The 20,064-nt window shown below is 33.1% G+C and overlaps 1 protein-coding gene and 1 long non-coding RNA gene across 2 annotated transcripts in view; one reads left to right on the top strand and one right to left on the bottom strand.

Annotated features, from left to right (window-relative positions):
• Nucleotides 1-20,064, top strand: part of LOC126884513 (uncharacterized protein DDB_G0284459) — a 244,961-nt gene that overhangs the window by 11,102 nt on the left and 213,795 nt on the right. The window lies entirely within an intron of this gene.
• Nucleotides 8,174-20,064, bottom strand: part of LOC126884518 (uncharacterized) — a 58,536-nt gene continuing 46,645 nt past the window's right edge. The window contains exon 3 of the long non-coding RNA XR_007698078.1: nt 8,174-8,431. This is a non-coding gene — a long non-coding RNA (uncharacterized LOC126884518). The remainder of the gene's footprint in view (nt 8,432-20,064) is intronic.

Here is a 20,064-nt window from a genome sequence, read left to right as displayed (position 1 = left end):
TAAAAGTTCGGAACACCCTGTGGAATATTCTAGCATTTATAAAATTCTGATTAAAACCCAACTATAGCCTCAGCTTTTCTTAACATTCTGCTTTTTGATTCATTCGCTTATGTGGAATGATAAAAAAGTTAGGTACTTTAACAACTAGCCATCTTCTTCATCAAAACAGGGTGTTTCTAAATAAGTGCGACAAACTTTTAAGGGGTAATTCTACATGAAAAAATAATGACCGTTTGCTTTATAAATATATGTCCGTAAATGCTTCGTTTCCGCGATACGGGTTGTTGAATTTTTTCTTACAAACTGACGATTTATTTAGTGCTCCAAAACCGGTTGAGATATGCAAATGAAATCTGATAGGTTTTAAGAGGTAGTTATTGCGCATTTTTTGACGTACAATTAAAAATTTTATATTCACCATTGTCGTGCATACTTGTAACATGACCGGGTAGTATGACCCGTATGCACGCCAATGGTGAATATAAAATTTTTAATTCTATGTCAAAAAATGCGCAATAACTTTCTCTTAAAACCTACCAAATTTCATTTGCATGCCTCAACCGGTTTTAGGCCAATAAATAAATCGTCAATTTGTAAGAAAAAATTCAACATCCCGTATCTTGGAAACGAAACATTTGCGTACATATGTTTATAAAGCAAACGGTCATTATTTTTTCATCCAGAATTACCCCTTAAAGTTTGTCGCACTTATTTAGAAACACTCTGAATTGATGAAATACAGGGCTAGTTGTTAAAGTACTTTTATATTATCCCACATAAACGAATGAATCAAAAAACAGAATGTTACGAAAACCTGAGGCTATAGTTGGGTTTTAATTTCAGTATTTTATAAATGCTAGGATATTCCACAGGGTGTTCCGAACTTTTAGAAAAAAACACAGTTTGATTGGTACGCCCGGTATACCATGATAATTTCCTGTGTAGCAACAATATTATTACAGAGATATTGTTAAAGAATAAGGCTATAACATATTAAAAAAATAACTTAAATCGGACCACAGGTTTAGGAAATACGAGCCATAAAAATGACCTATTTTTTGGGGTGCCCGTTTTTTGTGCCGGTGAGTGTATTATTGTGATACCATTAGTTAAACACAGTGTTTTTAAAACTTTTTTGCCTCTTAGTCTTTTTTTGATAAGTCACCTTTTATCGAGAAGTGGCTTCTTTTTCAAAATATCCCTGAATATGTAAATTATAAATAAATTTTCAGATTATTAACAGGTCTCTATAATCGTACTTATAGACTAAGAGCCGCTATAGGTGAAATTTCTTAATCATCTTAGGCACGATGGGACCCTATAACTTAAATAGTAGAACCTAAAAGAAAACGTTTGAACACTGTGCCGTCACTTTTCAGTGGCACATGCGTCGACAGTGGCGCATCAAACTTTCCACTTATGGACGGGATAAATAAATTAAAAGTTACCCTCTCTTACTAACAGAATTAATTTTTTTTATTTTTTTAGTTCTATGTGATCAGCACATAGGATTTAGCGTGATTTTAACCCACCACCCCCCTTCCCCCTGCCCCACCATCAAAAACTTTATTTTTCATTTTTATTTTTTTTTTGGTGGGATGCAATCAATTTTAAAATTTCAAAAAATTCACACGCATAACTGAGGCTTTTATAAAACATGCCTATTTTTTATAGACCCATAGGTGGAGTGTACATAACCTCAAAAAATTAAAAGAAATTTTTTTTTTCAAAAAAGCGTATAACTTTTTTTAAGGAATAGCTGCAGGTCTAATTTTTTCTTAATCTTAAGTGTTTTATCAAACACTATATTTTTAATTTTTTTCAGATTTTTCCGTAAGGCTCCCCACCTTCAAAAATCCGAAAAACTGTTTTTTGGGGGGTTTTGGGGGATTTTCTCTATCTTATAGACTTCATAATATATCAAATCAATTTTGTTTTTATAGGTTATATGCAACTTGAAGTAACTGAGTCCTTTAGAATATTTAAAAATTAGAAAAACACGTTCAAACCCCCAAAACCCCCTTAAAAAACAGTTTTTTGGATTTTTGAAGGTGACCAGCGTTACAAAAAAAATTAGAAATATAGTTTTTGATAAAATACACAAGACTAAGAAAAAATTAGATCTGCATCTATCCCCAAAAAAAAGTTATATACTTTTTTCCAAAAAAAAAAAATTTTTTTAATTTTTTGAGGTTATGTACACTCAACCTACAGGTCTATAAAAAATAGATATGTTTTATAAAAGCCTTATCTATGCGTGTGAATTTTTTGAAATTTTAAAATTGATTGCATCCCACCAAAAAAAATAAATATCGAAAAATAAAGTTTTTGATGGTGGGGACAGGGAGAAGGGGATGGTGGGTTAAAATTACGATGAATCTTATGTCTTAATCACATAGAACTTAAAAAAATGAAAAAAATGAAATTCTGGTAATGAGGGAGGGTATTTTTTAATTTATGTATCCCGTCCATAAGTGGAAAGTTTGATGCGCCACTGTAAACGCATGTGCCACTGAAAAGTGACGGCACAGTGCTCAAACGTTTTCTTTTAGGTTCTACTATTTAAGTTATAGGGTCCCGTCGTGCCTAAAATGATTAAGAAATTTCACCTATAGCGGCTCTTAGTCTATTAACCATATACAAATATGTGGTGGATTCGACAAATATTAAAAATATCTCGATAAACACTGGCTTATCGGAAAAGTACTAAGAGGCAAAAAAGTTTTAAAAACATTGTGTTTAACTAATGGTGCCACAATAATAATTTAATCGGAACGTACACAAAAGTTTGGGGGGGTTTGCCCCCATAAAATTTTTATGTGGTGCACACATTTTACTTTAATTTTTTTTAAGATGCTGCTGCCATAAGAATTCCACATGTCCATTTTCAATAAAATATCTTAAAGTTTTCGATATGTATATGAAAAAACATCGATTTTCATTTTGTAACTTCAAAGGGCTGTAACTTTTTTTGTGTGCACTATTGCATATAGGTAAGTGAGGTTCAATCAACCTATTTTTGACCACAGAATCTGTGGTATAATTTATGACCAATCTTTTCGGGACACCCCAAGGGCGGATCCAGGGAGCTCCGAGAATTTAAAAAAATATAAATTTAAATATTGGCAGTTCATATGTTCTTAGTTTCAAACAGGGGATAAATATGTTTTCTGGACTAGAATTGAACAAAAGCAGTATAGTGGAGTCACTGAAGGTGGATATGAGCTATTACCTCCGATTTCGTTGAACCTCCATCGATTTGCCTGAAAATTGGTGAGTGGTTAGAGGATATCTCAAGAAATAAAGGTGACATGGTGCCAACTTGCGCTTTAACCCTGGGGGTGGAGCAACCCCTTCTCGGGGGTGAAAATTATATTATTAAAACTAACCCCAAAATTCGATAGGGAGACAAATTTCAAGCAAAATGTATTATATAAAGTTATTAAAATAAATCAAAACTTTTTGAGTTATTACAGATCAAAGATTTTAATCTTTCTTGAGACAAATGCATGTTTTTAACCAATTTTTCATCAATAACTCAAAAAGTGTAAGTTTTTACAAAAAACTTATTATTATCAAAATTGAAGCTAATAATAAATGAAATAAAGCCCTTACTACAAAAACCTTTTAATGTTAACTAAAAGTGAGTTATAGGTAATTGAATGTATATTTTTTTCGGCGAGTAAAAAAACTCGTAAGTTAAAAGTATTTAAGCTGAAATAACGGGAAATTGATACATTTTGTAACATAAACTTATTAAACATTTGTCGCAGTACTTAAAAATATCTATTAAATGAGCCACCGAGCATGTTGATAGCGTTAAAATTTATGCTCCAAAATTTTTTCAAAATTTATGTTTTAAAAATTTTTTCAAAAAATGTTATTGTTTTTTTTTTTAATAACTCCGTTCGTGTTTACGATATCAGGTTCATCTAAAAACTGCTTTAAAGCTAATTTCAAGTGCTATTTAAGCGTGTTAAAATTAATCTTTTAAACCCCTTACTTTTTAAAAAATAAAAGGTTAAATGATCCCGATTGCATGTTTCCCACAGCAAAATTTAAGATGTAAACGTTTCTATCTCGGTTATTTTTTACCCTATAGAAATAGTAAAACAAGTAAAATATGTGGCACAAAAAAACTAAAATTTGGTTATATATAATTTTTTACGTATATTGAGTATTTTTGGAGTTATTATCAAAAGAATATGAGAATTACAATAATTTTAAAAATTATGATTTTTTTAAATTATATCTTTTTTCGAAAATATGCATTCTAACACCGGTCAACACTATCAAACACATTATTTATGCTAATATAAAGGAGTGCTTGTAAGGATTACTATAAATTTTAATTTTTGTGGAAATAGCGTATGTTTTATTTTTCACTTTTCCCCAAAAAATTCGTAACGGTTCTTTTATTTTCATTATAACTTGCTTAATTGTGATGCTATTGAGTTTTACGTGAGCTCATTTGATAGGTACTCCAAAGTACTTTGGCAAGTGTTTAGCAGGTATATTTAATAAAATGTATCGTTTTCCCGTTATTTAAGCTTGAATACTTAGATTTGAGTACTAGTTGAAAAAAATACACATTCAATTGCCAATAACCCACTTTGAACTAACATTAGTTTAGTTCTTTATTTAGGAGGTGTATTCAATTTTGATTATCTTCAATTTCAGTATTAATAACTTTTTTGTGAAAGCTTATAGTTTTTGATTTATACGTGAAAAACCGATTTAAAACATGCATTTTTTTACGAAAAAATAAAATTTTTGGTCTTTAATAACTCAAAAAGTGTTGATTTATTTTAATAACTTTATATAACAAATTTTGCTTATAATTTGTCCCTCTATCGATTCATGGTATTATTTTTAATAAAATAATTTTCACCCCCGAGAAGGGGTGGCATTCAACCCCAGGGTAAAAGCGCAAGTTGGCATCATGTCACCTTTGTTCCTTGAGGTATTCTCTAATTACTCACCAAATTTAATGAAAATCGATGGAGGTTCAACGAAATCGGAGGTGAAAACCTTCAGTGAATGCACTAGTAACAGAAGCTTCAAGAATGACATAGGATGTTTTATAAATCAAAATATAGATAAGTACCAATTGTTAGAACGATCTTGGCAGCCATAAAAATCCTATCAATTTTCATATTCTATACACACAAAGAATAAAAAAGAAATGAAGCGTTACTTGGATCACCAGAACTTACAACAAAGGAGTTGGTTGGTATTTTCGAACAGTCAAAAGGGATTGTTTTACAAGTATTGAATTTTATTTTTCTAATGAAAAATATGGTCATAATAAAGGGATGACAGCCGAAAGCCTTTTCATGAAACCTTTAACATCTTTCGCCAAACTCATGGGCAAAGACGGAGCCATACAAATCCATGAAAAAAAATCATATCACAAGGAGTGCGTTGAGGTTTAGGTTGATTTTCTACAAAGTTATCACAATCCGCAAAAGTCAGTCAAACCAGAAAGACTCTCAAAGGTCTAAACAGATACAAGAAAATAAAGAAAGACTACGACCAATAGTAGAGTCTATAGGGTCCTTAGGTCGACAAAATATTCCTCTAAGAGGCTGTCGTGATGATGGCCTTCTGCTTCTGGACGAAGATGCTGGACCTAGCAATGAGGGGAATTGTTAAGATTTAAAATCTCATCAGGAGATAAGACTATTCAACGACACCTATCCGCAGCAACATACATTAGTAACACCAGTCAAAATCAATAATTAATAACATGTTGTGGTGAAGAAATAATTGAACAAAACACGAATCAGGTTCAAAGTGCAAATTATTACTCTGTCATATTTGACGAAATAACCGACGTATCCCACGTCGAACACCTTTCTCCAAATTTGAGATACATACACAATAACAACATTCGTGAAAACTTTGTCAAGTTAATTGACGCGTATGAGAACATAAAAACAATTATTAGTGAAAATCAAGAAAGAGGGGAAGAACAGGGCCTGACATAGTGACAGGAGAAGCATTGGAAAAAATAGTATTAAACTTGTTGTAAGAACTGCACTTGGATCCGAAGAAATGTGGATGAATCGGTAACAACTTTAATAATACTTTAATAACGATAACTTTTGAATGTCTTTATAGAACTCAAAAGTGTGTAAAAAGTGCCTTCAAACTCACCATTTTAACCGTAATTTTTAAATATTACCCCCTGGCCCCGGTACACCTCCCCAAAAAAAGTTCATGGCCCCTCCCGAAAATCGGTCCTGGATCCGCCCTTGGGACACCCTGTATATCTACCGGTTTTATTAATCTAAAATCTAAAATATTAACAATCCAGCGATTTATGAAACAATAATTATTATCGAAATAAACTGATGTTTTCTTTGATACTCGAGCGTTAAGAAAACAGTCGGTAAAAAAATGGCAAAAGATAATGATAATTCTAAGGTTTTACATGATTTATATTAGTATTATACCTACCTTAATCTAAATCCCTCTAAATATTCCACTTAGTACGAGAAAAACAGAAGATTATCGATATAGCTACCAGGATCAGATCTAAAATCTAGGAAGTGACATATTAACAAGATAAGATTTCACAAAAAAACCAATGTTTTCAGGAAAAAAGTTGATTTATTAGATACTTACTTAAGTAATAATAGATATAATTAATAAAATTCTTAGTGTTTTCACATGCTTAGCACCAGTTTTTTTGGTTCTTTCCTTAGAAAAAGTAGGCATTCAAGAAGTATGATAATGCGCTTTAAGCGCCGGGCTCCACTTGCGATTTTCTAGTCGCGCGATTGTTTTGTCGTGAAGATTGAATACATTGTTTCAAATACAAGTCAATCCACGATTATTTAGTCGCAAATGGATTGACTTGTATTTGAAACAATGTGTTCAATCTTCGCGACAAAACAATCGCGCGACTACAAATCGCAAGTGGAGTCCGGCGCTTACTGCGACTAAATGAGGCACATTTAGTAGAGGATCCGATATAAGGTCGATTTGCACCAATCTGTTTAATGGATAAAAATTATTGGATATGTAATTTAGCATGTTAACAATTACAAAACACAAAGGTTGCCCGATCTAATCTTGTTCTAACTATAATTAATTCATAATTAAAAAATGACATTTTTTTATGAATCTAAAAAAAAATTCGACCCGGGCAGATATTTCAGATTTTTTGGATCATTCTAAACAAAAAAGGTCTTTTGTAATTTTTCTCTAAAGTTGATCGTTTTCGAGTTATAAACAATTTAAAACTGAAAAAGAGCGAAAGATAACAATTTTCAAGGCTCAAAAACACAAGTAAAAAATATAATTTTTGTAATCATAAAGTACATAAATTCAAGTTCAAACCTTTTTCTATTAGGTCTCGATAACAATTTTAGCCATGTTTTATTTTAAAATATATTTTTTTAATTGTTAATGATGAAGGTTTCTTATGGGGAGACGGGCATTAACGACTAAAAAACAATGTTTCAGAATGAAATAAGTCCAAAGGACTTATCAAGAACTGATAGAATAAGCTTTCAACTTGAATTTAGGTACTTCGTAATTTCAAAAATGATATTTTTTACTTATGTTTTTGAGCCTTGAAAATCGTCATCTTTCGTTCTTTTTTCAGTTTTAAATTGTTTATAACTAGAAAATGATCAACTTTAGAGAAAAATTACAAAATACCTTTTTTGTTTAGAATGACATAAAAAATCTGAAATATCTGCCCGGGTCGAATTTTTTTTCAAATTTATAAAAAAAATTCATTTTTTAATTATTAATTAATTATAGTTAGAACAAGATTAGATCGGGCAACCCTTGTTTTTTGTAAATGTTAACATGCTAAATTACATATCCAATAATTTTTATCCATTAAACAGATGGGTGCAAATCGACCTTATATCGTATCTTAGAATAATTTCTAAAACGAGCTGAAATGTTTTTATCGAAATCATTTAACTTGTTTTTCAGTATGCTGTAGCTCTTGTATCGTTATTTTAAACGCATTGAATTTTTTCTTTTAAAATATTACTAAGGGCGTCTTTATTTATTTCTTGTGCTTTCGTTGATTTCTCTGTCTTGAACTAAGAAAGTAGCTATAGCAGTCATATAGTCTATCATTATAGGTTTGTTCTAGCAAACAGTCAAACTAGTCAGAAACCGCTAGCAAACAGTTTGTCAGTGAGAGAACATAATACAGTCACCAGTGCTATCCCCTCTACTCGCGCTGGTCCACTATTGGCTGATGGTTTCAAACCGTTTGAAACTGATGCTAGAACAAACCTTATATTAACTTTGACAATTTCGTTGAATGAATGCTGATGTTAAGGTCCCAAATTATTTGTATTTATTTTCGATTCTTTTCTTCTATTAATTTTACTTTATACATTTGCTTATCATCGTTCTTATTGCAGATTATACAAAGTTATTCATTCATACTGATAATCTGAAAAGACAAAATCAAATTAATAATGCGTTGCCAGTTTTATCATGAGTATAACTAAATTCGATTGTGCAAAATAAAAATTATTATTTTTTTAATATTCTACTAAAATATCATTCGAAACAAGGGGAAAAATAGTTTAAATCAAAAAAATTATGGTCTGTTTGGGACACAAAAAAGTCTTCACCAAATTTAGTGAAACAGAAAAATTTTTGCTGGGAGATAAAAATAAAAAATCAAAAACTCAAGTTATTTGAGTTTTTCGTATACATTTTGAGGTTATTTAAAAAAATTAAATACAAAATTGAAGCAATGAGAGCCAGAGTGGCCTAAGCCTAACTGATAAGAACATTACTTGACATAATGTTGAGCATAGCACTAGAGCTGCACATTCAATAAATTTTTATGTTAGAACAACCAACAAGTCCAGTTCAATGAAAAGCTTGTTTCATAAAGGAATTGTACAGTTCAATAATATACCTTATCACATTAAAAATAGCCATAATGCAACTATCTTTAAGAGATTATTAATCCATTACATTAAAACTAAGACCTAGAAACCAATTGGCAATGTTTGTTGTACTTCCAGTGTTTTTATTTTTATTTTATTTTCTCTTTTTTTTGTTTATATATTGAATGTTTCTGATTAATTTAATTTGACAATGCTTATTTCTTTATTTGTTTAGTCTCATGTTTTTAATTTTTGTAATACTTTGTGATAATTATACAGCGCTCCTTGCCTTGACAATTCTTATGTAATTTGTACAGGTGTGGAGTGCAATGTTTTTGTTTTGTGTATTATCTGTTATGATAAATAAATAAATATCTTTAATCAAAGAAAATGATCAGAAGGTATCAATGTCCGATTGTTTTATTAATTGTATGTTGACCAATAATGACTCTTGGTCAACATACAATTACTAAAACAATCGGACATTGTTAGCTTCTGATCATTTCCTTTGATTATGTAAAGTAATGTACATATTTATGACTTAGGCCACTTTGGCTCTCATGGCCTCTGTAGATCTTTTTATAACCTACCTACAAATTTGTCATTTAAATGTTTTCCACGGGACTCTTAGTTTCGCTGGAAACCAGATAAAATATGTTTTACCCTTAAAAACTCACCTCCTTCAACTTCGACCTAAGATCGGCCGTCAATTATTTTTCCTTTAATTTTTGTAATATTTTCGTCCTTTTACAATGGGTTCCATCTTACAATTTTTTTTCACGTTTTACCATTTTCAAAGGTTTCATTCCTGGTTTAATTTTTTTATCTACTGTATATAAACTATACTACAGGATAAATTTCATAAGCGTGTCTATTTATTATTTTTTTATATCTTTATTACAAATGAACAATAAAAACAAATCCATTATTACTACCCGTCTTATATTCAGTGATATGAAATGGTTATAGAGTGTGTCTGCGTAACTTGGAACCATATGAGAAACTTTTTTAATATAAATTTTACGAAAAAAAGTTACTCTTTATGTAAAATACGCTGCATGATCTAAAACCTAAGATGCAACCATCAGACATCAAATTTTATCAATGTTATACGAGGTATGTCAAAAATATGAATTTCGCTCAAGAGTAAAGTACCTTTATTTTTCACAATACTGAAAATTGTTAGTACGGAAAGTTGTTCAGAATTAAAATAGCTATTTGTATAACAAGGGAGGAAAGTGCTACTTTTCCTCCCGAGAATGAAGTTTACTGCCCGACGCGTAGCGGAGGGCAGTAATCATTCAAGGGAGGAAAAGGCACTTTACTCCCATGTTATACATATGGTTTTTCCACCTTCCTCAAATAACAAGTCATTTTTTCATTTTCACTTAATTTATTTATATAACTAACCAACAAAATTTATTAGAACTAAAACTAACAAGTACGTACAATATAACTGTCAACTGTCAAATATAAGTCAAATTAATAATGTAAACATTGTTAAATCAAAATAACAATTTTCTGTTTTTTACCATTCTGCAAAATACAGAGTGTTTTATAAATAAACGTTAAAATGTATAGAAACTTACGTAATAGAAAATAGATATTGTACAGGGCGTCAATAAGTTACATTTCATGAATGAAATACCATGACGTCACTTTTACTTTTCCTCCCTAGGGAGGAAAAATATTTTCCTCCCTAGGGAGGAAAAGTACAACTTTGCTCCCTACAATCAGGTCCGGAAAAGTATACTTTCGGTAGAGGTAGGTGGAAAACTATATTTCAATATGCAATTACATTCTTTTAATTGAAATATGTATTGTGAACTATAAAGATAATTCAGTCTTGTGCGAAATTAATATTTATTGGGACATACTATCCTCTTAGGTTTTAGACCATTCAGATCATTTTATGAAGAATAACTTTTTTTCGTAAAATTGATAAAAGAAATAAAAGGATATACTCAGTCAATAAAAGTATTGAATAATATTGGAGTCTTTTAGTATTCTTTAAGGATATTCTTTAAGAATATTGCAGTCTCTCTTTACTTAGATTCACTACATGAACATAACTTCAAAAAATGCTGGAGTGACGTCACTCGAGTATGGCGTATTACCTACTTGATAGTTCTTGAATCATACACCCACAAAACCCATTGTACTGCACTGTAAATTATCAACTTATATTATATATGTAATATAAATCATAATTTTTAAATAATATACATTTATAAAAAATAACCAACAATCAAGTTAAGTTGTCCGATTAGCAAACAATAGGTATTTAGCTGTAAGACGTTTCTCATATTGTTTACACCTACCTTTCCACGTTTACATAGGAAATATTAGTCGATGTTGTGAGGCCGCTCCCGTGTGAAAAAATGTCTAATTCTTCGTCATTTTTCATATATGGGTTATGTTTCTAATATCCTCTTTCCATTTTTCTTGTTTCCTGGTAAAAGGATCTTATTTCCTTTTTTTGGAATTTTTCTTCCATCAGTTTGAGTTTATTCTCGTTGTATTTTCTTTTTTAATTTCTGCATGTTCTCTTCATCATTCTCCTCAATTCTGTATATTCTTGTGTGCTAATGTCACTATTATTTGTTAAGTTTTTTATTCTTATTTTTCTAATTTCTTCTGCTATTTTTTGACGTTCCTCATCATACCATTCTTTTGCTTTTTGTTTTCTATTACCTTTAATTAATGTTTCTTTACTGGTGTTTAAAACTGCTTCTTTTATGCTTTCCCACTTTTCTTGCGGGTCTAGAGTTTCTGATTCTTCGTTTAGTCTGCTGGTTATTCGTTGTTCGTACTTCTTCTGTGTCGTATTACCTTTTAGTATTGCTGTGTTGAATTGTTTTTTGATTTCTTTGTCCGTTTGATTGTCTTTCTTTATATGTATTAGCATTCATTTTATAACCTGCTCTTACCAAAAAGTGGTCCGAGTCACATTCCGCTCCTGTCATGCTTTTTATATTTATGGGCGTGCTTCTTCTAAGAAGAAGCACCCTGAGATGACAAGTGTCGTATCTTCCAAAACCAAATTACGAGATATCGAATTTGAAAGACTGCCACGGTTCCAGTAATTTTCATAATTTCAATGAAAAATGTATGGTATAATAACCTTACCTCATACCCGATATTAAAATTACTGGAACCGTGGCAGTCTTTCAAATTCGATTATCTCGTAACTTGGTTTTGGAAGATACGACACATGTAATCTCAGGGTGATAGGGTAATAGACCACATTGTGGTCTATTTGATTTATTGTCCTTTTATCTGGGGAAATCCACGTTCGTTTATGTATATCTTTTCTGCGTTGATATGTGCTTTTTATTACCATTTGTCTTTCTGTTGCAAAGCCTATAATTCTTTGACCGTTATCATTTGAAGAGTACAGGTGAAAAACAAGGAATGTCATATTTTATACATATTGAGAAAAACACCAATAAAAGTATAATTCTTATGATATCTAAAAACTACTTAGGAGAGTCTTAGCAGAATTATTCTAACAATTCTTATTCTATAATCTTAATATACTATTAATCTATATTAACTTACTAATTCAATTATGCACCAAAAAACTACTAACATTCCTAATTTTTGTTCAGTGGCGTGCGGACAATCCTGGTCCTTCGCCTGGATACAAATTGTTATAAAATTTTTATAGACTTATCATTCTGGTTAATGTTCTGAATCGATAGTGTACTCGATAGTACTCAGATTTTGCTACCACATGGCGAGAAAAGCCAAAATTCATGAAAAAGTGACATTCCTTGTTTTTCCCATGTACTCTTCATTTGATATATCGTGTTTACTGTATTTTCCTGTTATATTTTCATATATATCCTCTTTTCCCACTTTAGCATTGCAGTCTCCCATTACTACTTTGATATCAAATCTTGGTAGTCTGTCGTATTCTCTCTCTAGGGTAGAAATTGTTTAAACAACTTTTTTAAACAAATTCAAAAGATCTCCTTTTTTGCTCCGGAAAATATTTTTTTAGGTTTTTTGGGTAATCTTAAATAAAAAAAGGTCTCTTGTAATTTTTCTCAAAAGTTTAAATGCGATTTAAAATCTGAAAAATGCGAAAATACCCAATCTCATAATATATGTAATTTATTATTTTTGAGGTTACCAACTATCTAAATTATTGAAGTTTAAATATTCAATTTCAAGATTCTGATGATGAGTAATCGGGACTTACTTCAATATAGACTTTCTGTCGGACTTATTCATATTATACGTACGTATGCGAAAAATTCCTAACAAATAAGTACTTGACATTTATTAAAATTTTATAATTTATTATTAACATAGTTTTTTTAATAATGTATTTATTTATTCAATTAACTATTGTGAATGTGCTAATTAAGTGCGTCAATCATATAGTGAGACATAGACGCACCATATAGTGCTCCGCCGCAGTGTGGCGGCTTAAAAGACGAGTCTCTCTCTCTGGTCGTTTCCCCATTACTGATGATCGTGATTTCTTCCAATATTCCTAACAATGTTTCTCCATTGGTCTCGATCTTCAGCTGCTCTAAGAGCTTCGCAGAATGAGTTTCCAGCTGAATGCTTTATTTGGTCAGACCATCTAGTTGGTGATCGTCCTCTTGATCTTCTCCCCGGAACGTTTCCAGAAACAATTAATCTCTCCAAACTGTCGTCACCTCTGCGAACCACGTGACCAAAGAATTGCAGAATTCGTTGCAGACATATTGTGGACAGCCTTTTTTTAATATTGAGTTGGTTTAAAATGGAAACGTTTGTCCTATGAGCTGTCCAAGGTATGCGCAGCATTCTTCTCCAGCACCACATCTCAAAGGCATCAATTTTTTGGCGCTCGCATGCGCGAAGAGTCCAAGTCTCTGCTCCGTATAGAAATATTGAGAATACAAGGGCATTCACCAGTCTCATCTTGATATTTTGAGAGATAGATCTGTCTTTCCAAACTTTAGTTAGGCGACTCATCGCATTTTTTGCCATACCAATACATCTCCGAACTTCTGCTTCACAGTTACCATCGTTAGTTATACTAGACCCGAGATAGACAAAGGTGTTTACTATCTGGTATTCCTGTAATATGTTAGTCAGTTGAATAGTGTCAAATCTGTCGACCACCATTATTTTTGTCTTAGCTTTATTGATTTTCAGACCAGCTTTATTGCTTTCGTACTCAACTCTTCGCAGAAGATCAAACATTTCTTGCTCATTTGCTGCTATAAGTGTAGTGTCATCAGCATATCTTAAATTGGAGATTTTCACTCCACCGGCCCATCCTTCTAAAACCATCCTCATGACATGTTCACCATAAATGTTAAATAAGTCAGGTGACAACACGCATCCTTGTCTAACACCTCTCTCGGTCTTGAATTGGTTTGAGAACTTCTGATCTAGTCGTACTGTCGCTATATTAGACTGGTACAGATTTTTAATAAGTGTCACTGGGTGCATTGGTGCGCCCATTTTTATTAAAATTGACCACAGATTTATCCAGCTTACACAATCAAATGCCTTTTGGTAGTCAACGAAGCATATAATCATATGTACTTGAAATTCTCTAGACTTTTCAATGAGTTGTCTCAGGTTCAGGATTTGTTCTCTTGTACCTTTACCCTTTACAAACCCCGCTTGTTCCTGAGGTATTTGGTAATGTAGATAGGTTTTTAATCTGTTTTTGATGATATGCAACAATATTTTACTAGCATGTGTTGTTAGTGACAGTGTGCGGTAGTTTTCACATCTGGTAGTAGTTCCTTTTTTGTGTAGTGGGATATAAATTGAGGTACACCAACCAGATGGCCATTTTCCTGAATTCCAAACAGCGACACAGATAGAATGGATGATATGTAATCCTTTGTCCTTTGTAAAAGACGAGTGGATGCTCATAATTAACAAATAAAAACGACGGTCTAAATTCAAATAAGCCCCGATTACTCATCAGAATCATGAAATTGAATGTTTAAACTTCATAAAAGATTAATTTACATAATATGAGATTTCAAGCCTCGAAACTAACTAATTTTAATAAGTACTTATTACTTAAATGTCCTTCAAATAAAACCAAAAATTAAAAAACAGTGAGGCTACAACATGAGGTTTTCCCAAGCGGTCACCCATTCAAAACTTAACTGCGCTTTACTGCTGCTAATAATTACAGAAAATAATTACACTTTTATAAAAAATTACTTTTTTTTATAATTCACAAGGAAGAATTTCCTGTAGCTGGCTGTATACCATTAATTACAAAAATTGAAGAAAAATCTTCTGCGTAAAATGTATATTTATTTTTAAAAAACGCCAAAAGGGGCTAAATACAAAACAGAACGTTGTCGCTCTAAAGAGAGCATCATCAGTACTCTTTGCAAGCTCTACATGCTAAGCCACCAAAAATCAGTTGGCTTTTACCTTTCTCTATGTGAAGACAGAATTCAACTCAACAACCCACGTGCTTCGTGGAAAGTCATATAATGCCTTAGGGTAGATCCTTGGTAATTTCATCCATCGTCAGGATTTAGCATTTAATATTTTAATGTAAGACATTTAGTCGACATTTTTAGGGTTTTAACCCATGTATTTTTGGTTTTAAGACACTAGATATAGAAATCGTTCTAAAATTTAAATTTTCCAATTTTTTTTGAACAGAACTTTTTGAAACCTAAAACTTTTTTATTTAAAGTTTTTCTCTAGCTCTCGATGTAGCTGAGATAAAAAATAAAAACATAAAAAGCCTAATTAGGCTCTATACTAAATTTACATTCAAGATGCAGTAGAAATAAAAAAACCAAGACACGTTAAATGCTACTAGGAGCACTCCCAAATCATAATTTACAATGTATAAAACTTCGGAAATCATGATTTGGGATTTACAATGTACCTATATATATATTGTAAATTATGATTCGGGAGTACTCCCAGTAGAATTTAACGGGACTTGCTTTGTTTATTTCTACTGCATCTTGATTGTAAATTTAGTATAAGTGGGTCACGTGACCACCTAGGGGCTAAAGATTTCAGAAAGTGAGTTTTTCTATATGTGCTAAATAGTGACCTATATGGAATTCGAATCGAGTTAGGGGCATTCTTTCCAGGTCCACCAAGAGGAGTGTTGAGAAAACTAGTAAAGACTAGACTAGAAAACTAGTCCATGTAAACGCTGTTGAATATTGCATTGTCATCTAGTTCTGAGCTATTCTGAAAATTTCAGATCCGTAGCTAGTCGGTAGTATGTTTAAAATCGATTACAAGATTTTTCCCGAACAATAAATGACGAAGAGACAGACAAAGAACATGCGAAGTATATAAAAATGTGGATAATGAATTATTTTGACAGATTGTACAAATTAATAATATTAGATTGCTTTCTAATCTTGTTTTCATCATATTTTATTACTCATTATCCTATTCCCTACGAAGACAAATCCAAAGACAGAAAAATTATAATAAAATATATTTACTAAAAACGCCAATACAGTGGAACCTCGATCAGTCGGATTAATCGGGACCGCGGCCGATCCGGGTTATCGAAAATCCGGGTTAGCCGGAGAATATGGTAAAAATTAATAAAACACGGTATACTTACAGATAAACTCTATTATAATTGCAAAAACATGAAATACATATGCACAATACATCTAAATTACGTACAGTTGTATACAGTATTATTTATTTCTTGGTAAAAAACTCATAGTGAAAAAATGTTTGTTTTGTCTGATGAAAATCGGTCCGGGTCAGCCGGACTGACTTCCGGGTTATCGGGGGCCGACTTATCGGGGTTCCACTGTATATTTTTTTCACACTTTATTTGCACTGATACATTCGTAACTTGAAAGATGTAGCAACTAACTTTAGACTGTCGTGTACGCGTACTTCATACTGTCGCTTTTATAAAAATTCACTCTCAACAATTTTCCTAATCGCGCCTAAGGGCCAAACCAGACGGGCAACTCTGCAGCGCTACTCTGTGGATCCACAGACTGGCTGAAACAGGCGATTTTCTAGCGCCGGCGACTACGCTGCGAAGTGGATCGTTTGGAAGGGCTCGGCGTTTAATGTAATGGGTGAGAAAAACAGTAAGTTTAATCAAATGATTAAAAACTTGCCGGCTATTATATTTTTTTAAAGTGTGTTCGTCAAAATCAGTGTTTGTAATGTCCATAGTTTTAAATATTTTATAACATTTCAACGCTTTTGAACAAATAGCAATAAAAGCCATAAATGGAATTAAGAAGAACCAGCCAGAAACAGCTATATCACAGAAAGAAGCACATAAAAAATCAACCAGTACATCTGGTATCCTACAGGCGTAAAATAGTTTGATACAACCTGACAATTGAGTGAAAGTGAAAAACATGAGGTCCGTGAACTTAGCCCGAAAAAGTCGGGAAAAAAAATGTGATCGATGGCATTCGATTGTCCATTGATTGTCCACGTTTGTCCACCATTTATTTCGTTAGTCCACCCATCAATTCTTTTTTATAAACACAAATTTTTTTTCGGGCTAACTTCACAAATCCACAAATTTTCGAAAATTTAAAAAAACTCTTGCTATATTGTTTGTCCATCGTTTGTCCATGTTTGTCCACCACATAATTTTTTTTGTCCACCCTCTGATATTTTTAAAATAATTTTTTTTTATATATAATATATTGCTTACGGATAATAGGACAGTACCGCCGAAAAAGTACTTCAGACATTAGAATGAATTTTTATGCGGGAGCAGAATCTTAACTACCCATTTGTCTACACCCTCGCAGCGTTTGTCCAACCCCTTAATGTGCAAAACAACCCCCTTGAAGACTTCAATTTATTTTTTTTAATTCTCAACCCGGGCCAAATTCACGTCCGCTTAAAAACGCATTTAAACGTTATTTCAGGTTCAGAATCACAACTACCTGTTCGTCCACTCCTTCGCAGCGTTTGTCCAACCCCTTAAAGTGCGAAACGAACCCCCTGTTATTTGTAATTATTTTTTTTATTTTTTAATTCGGGCTAACTTCACGTCCGCTTAAATGCGTGTTTAAACGTTAATTCGGGAACAGAATCCCAACTACCCGTTTGTCCACCCCTTCCCAACGTTTGTCCAACCCCTTAAAGTGCGAGACCAACCCACTGTTATTTGTAATTACTTTTTTTTATTTTTTAATTCGGGCTAACTTCACGTTCGCTTAAATGCGTGTTTAAACGTTAATTCGGGAACAGAATCCCAACTATCCGTTTGTCCACCCCTTCGCAACGTTTGTCCAACCCCTTAAAGTGCGAAACCACCCTCCTGCAGATTGTAATTATTTTTTTATTTCTTAATTCGGGGTAACTTCACGTCCGCTTAAATGCGTATTTTAACGTTAATTCGGGGACAAAATTCCAACTACATGTTTGTCCACCCCTTCACAGAGTGTGCCCAACCGCTTTAAGTGCGAAACGACCCCCCTGGAGATTGGAATTATTTTTTTATTTCTTAATTCGGGCTAACTTCACGTCCGCTTAAATGTGCATTTAAACGTTAATTCGGGGCAGAATCCCAACTACACGTTTGTCCACCCCTTCACAGCGTTTGTCCACCCCTTCACAGCATTTGTCCAACCCCTTAAAGTGCAAAACGACCCCCACGTAGATTGTAAATATTTTTTTATTTCTTTATTCGGGCTAACTTCACGTCCGTTTAAACGGGTAGTTTAACATTAATTCGGGTGCAGAATCACAACTACCCGTTTGTCCACCCCTTCGCAGCGTTTGTCCAACCCCTTAAAGTGCGAAACAAGCCCCCTGTTAATTGTAATTATTTTTTTATTTCTTAATTCGGGCTAACTTCACGTTTTCTTAAATGGGTATTTCAACGTTAATTCGGGGGCAGAATCCCAACTAACCACTTGTCCACCCCTTCACAGCGTTTGTCCAACCCCTTAAAGTGCGAAACAACTCCCTGTTAATTGTAATAATTTTTTTTATTTCTTAATTCGGGCTAACTTCACGTTCTCTTAAATGGGTATTTAAACGTTAATTTGGGGGCAGAATCCCAACTACACGTTTCTCCACCCCTTCACACCGTTTGTCCAACCCCTTAAAGTGCGAAACGACCCCCATGGAGATTGTAAATATTTTTTTATTTCTTTATTCGGGCTAACTTCACGTCCGTTTAAACGGGTATTTTAACATTAATTCGGGTGCAGAATCACAACTACTTTATCGCACTTTAAGGGTTTGGACAAACGCTGCGAAGGGGTGGACAAAAGGGTAGTTGTGAATCTGCACCCGAATTAATGTTAAAATACCCGTTTAAACAGACGTGAAGTTAGCCCGAATAAAGAAATAAAAAAATATTTACAATCCCCCTGGTGGTCGTTTCGCACTTTAAGGGGTTGGACAAACGCTGTGAAGGGGTGGACAAACGTGTAGTTGGGATTCTGCCCCCAAATTAACGTTTAAATACCCATTTAAGAGAACGTGAAGTTAGCCCGAATTAAGAATTAAAAAAATATTTACAATCCCCCTGGTGGTCGTTTCGCACTTTAAGGGGTTGGACAAACGCTGTGAAGGGGTGGACAAACGGGTAGTTGTGATTCTGCACCCGAATTAACGTTTAAATACCCATTTAAGAGAACGTGAAGTTAGCCCGAATTAAGAAATAAAAAAATAATTACAATTAACAGGGGGGTTGTTTCGCACTTTAGGGGTTGGACAAACGCATCGAAGGGGTGGACAAACGGGTAGTTGTGATTCTGCACCCGAATTAATGTTAAAATACCCATTTAAGAGAACGTGAACTAGGCCCAAATTAAGAATTAAAAAAATAATTACAATTAACAGGGGGGTTGGTTCGCACTTTAAGGGGTTGGACAAACGCTGCGAAGCGGTGGACAAACGGGTAGTTGTGATTCTGCACCCGAATTAGTGTTAAAATACCCGTTTAAACGGACGTGAAGTTAGCCCGAATAAAGAAATAAAAAAATATTTACAATCTCCATGGGGGTCGTTTCGCACTTTAAGGGGTTGGACAAACGCTGTGAAGGGGTGGACAAACGTGTAGTTGGAATTTTGTCCCCGAATTAACGTTAAAATACGCATTTAAGCGGACGTGAAGTTAGCCCGAATTAAGAAATAAAAAAAATAAATACAATCTACAGGAGGGTGGTTTCGTACTTTAAGGGGTTGGACAAACGTTGCGAAGTGGTGGACAAACGCG

Source organism: Diabrotica virgifera, chromosome 5 (assembly GCF_917563875.1).
Source record: "Diabrotica virgifera virgifera chromosome 5, PGI_DIABVI_V3a".
Taxonomy (NCBI): Eukaryota; Metazoa; Arthropoda; class Insecta; order Coleoptera; family Chrysomelidae; genus Diabrotica; species Diabrotica virgifera.
The sequence above is the reverse complement of the archived record's forward strand: the minus strand, read 5'-3'. Positions and strand labels throughout refer to the sequence as shown.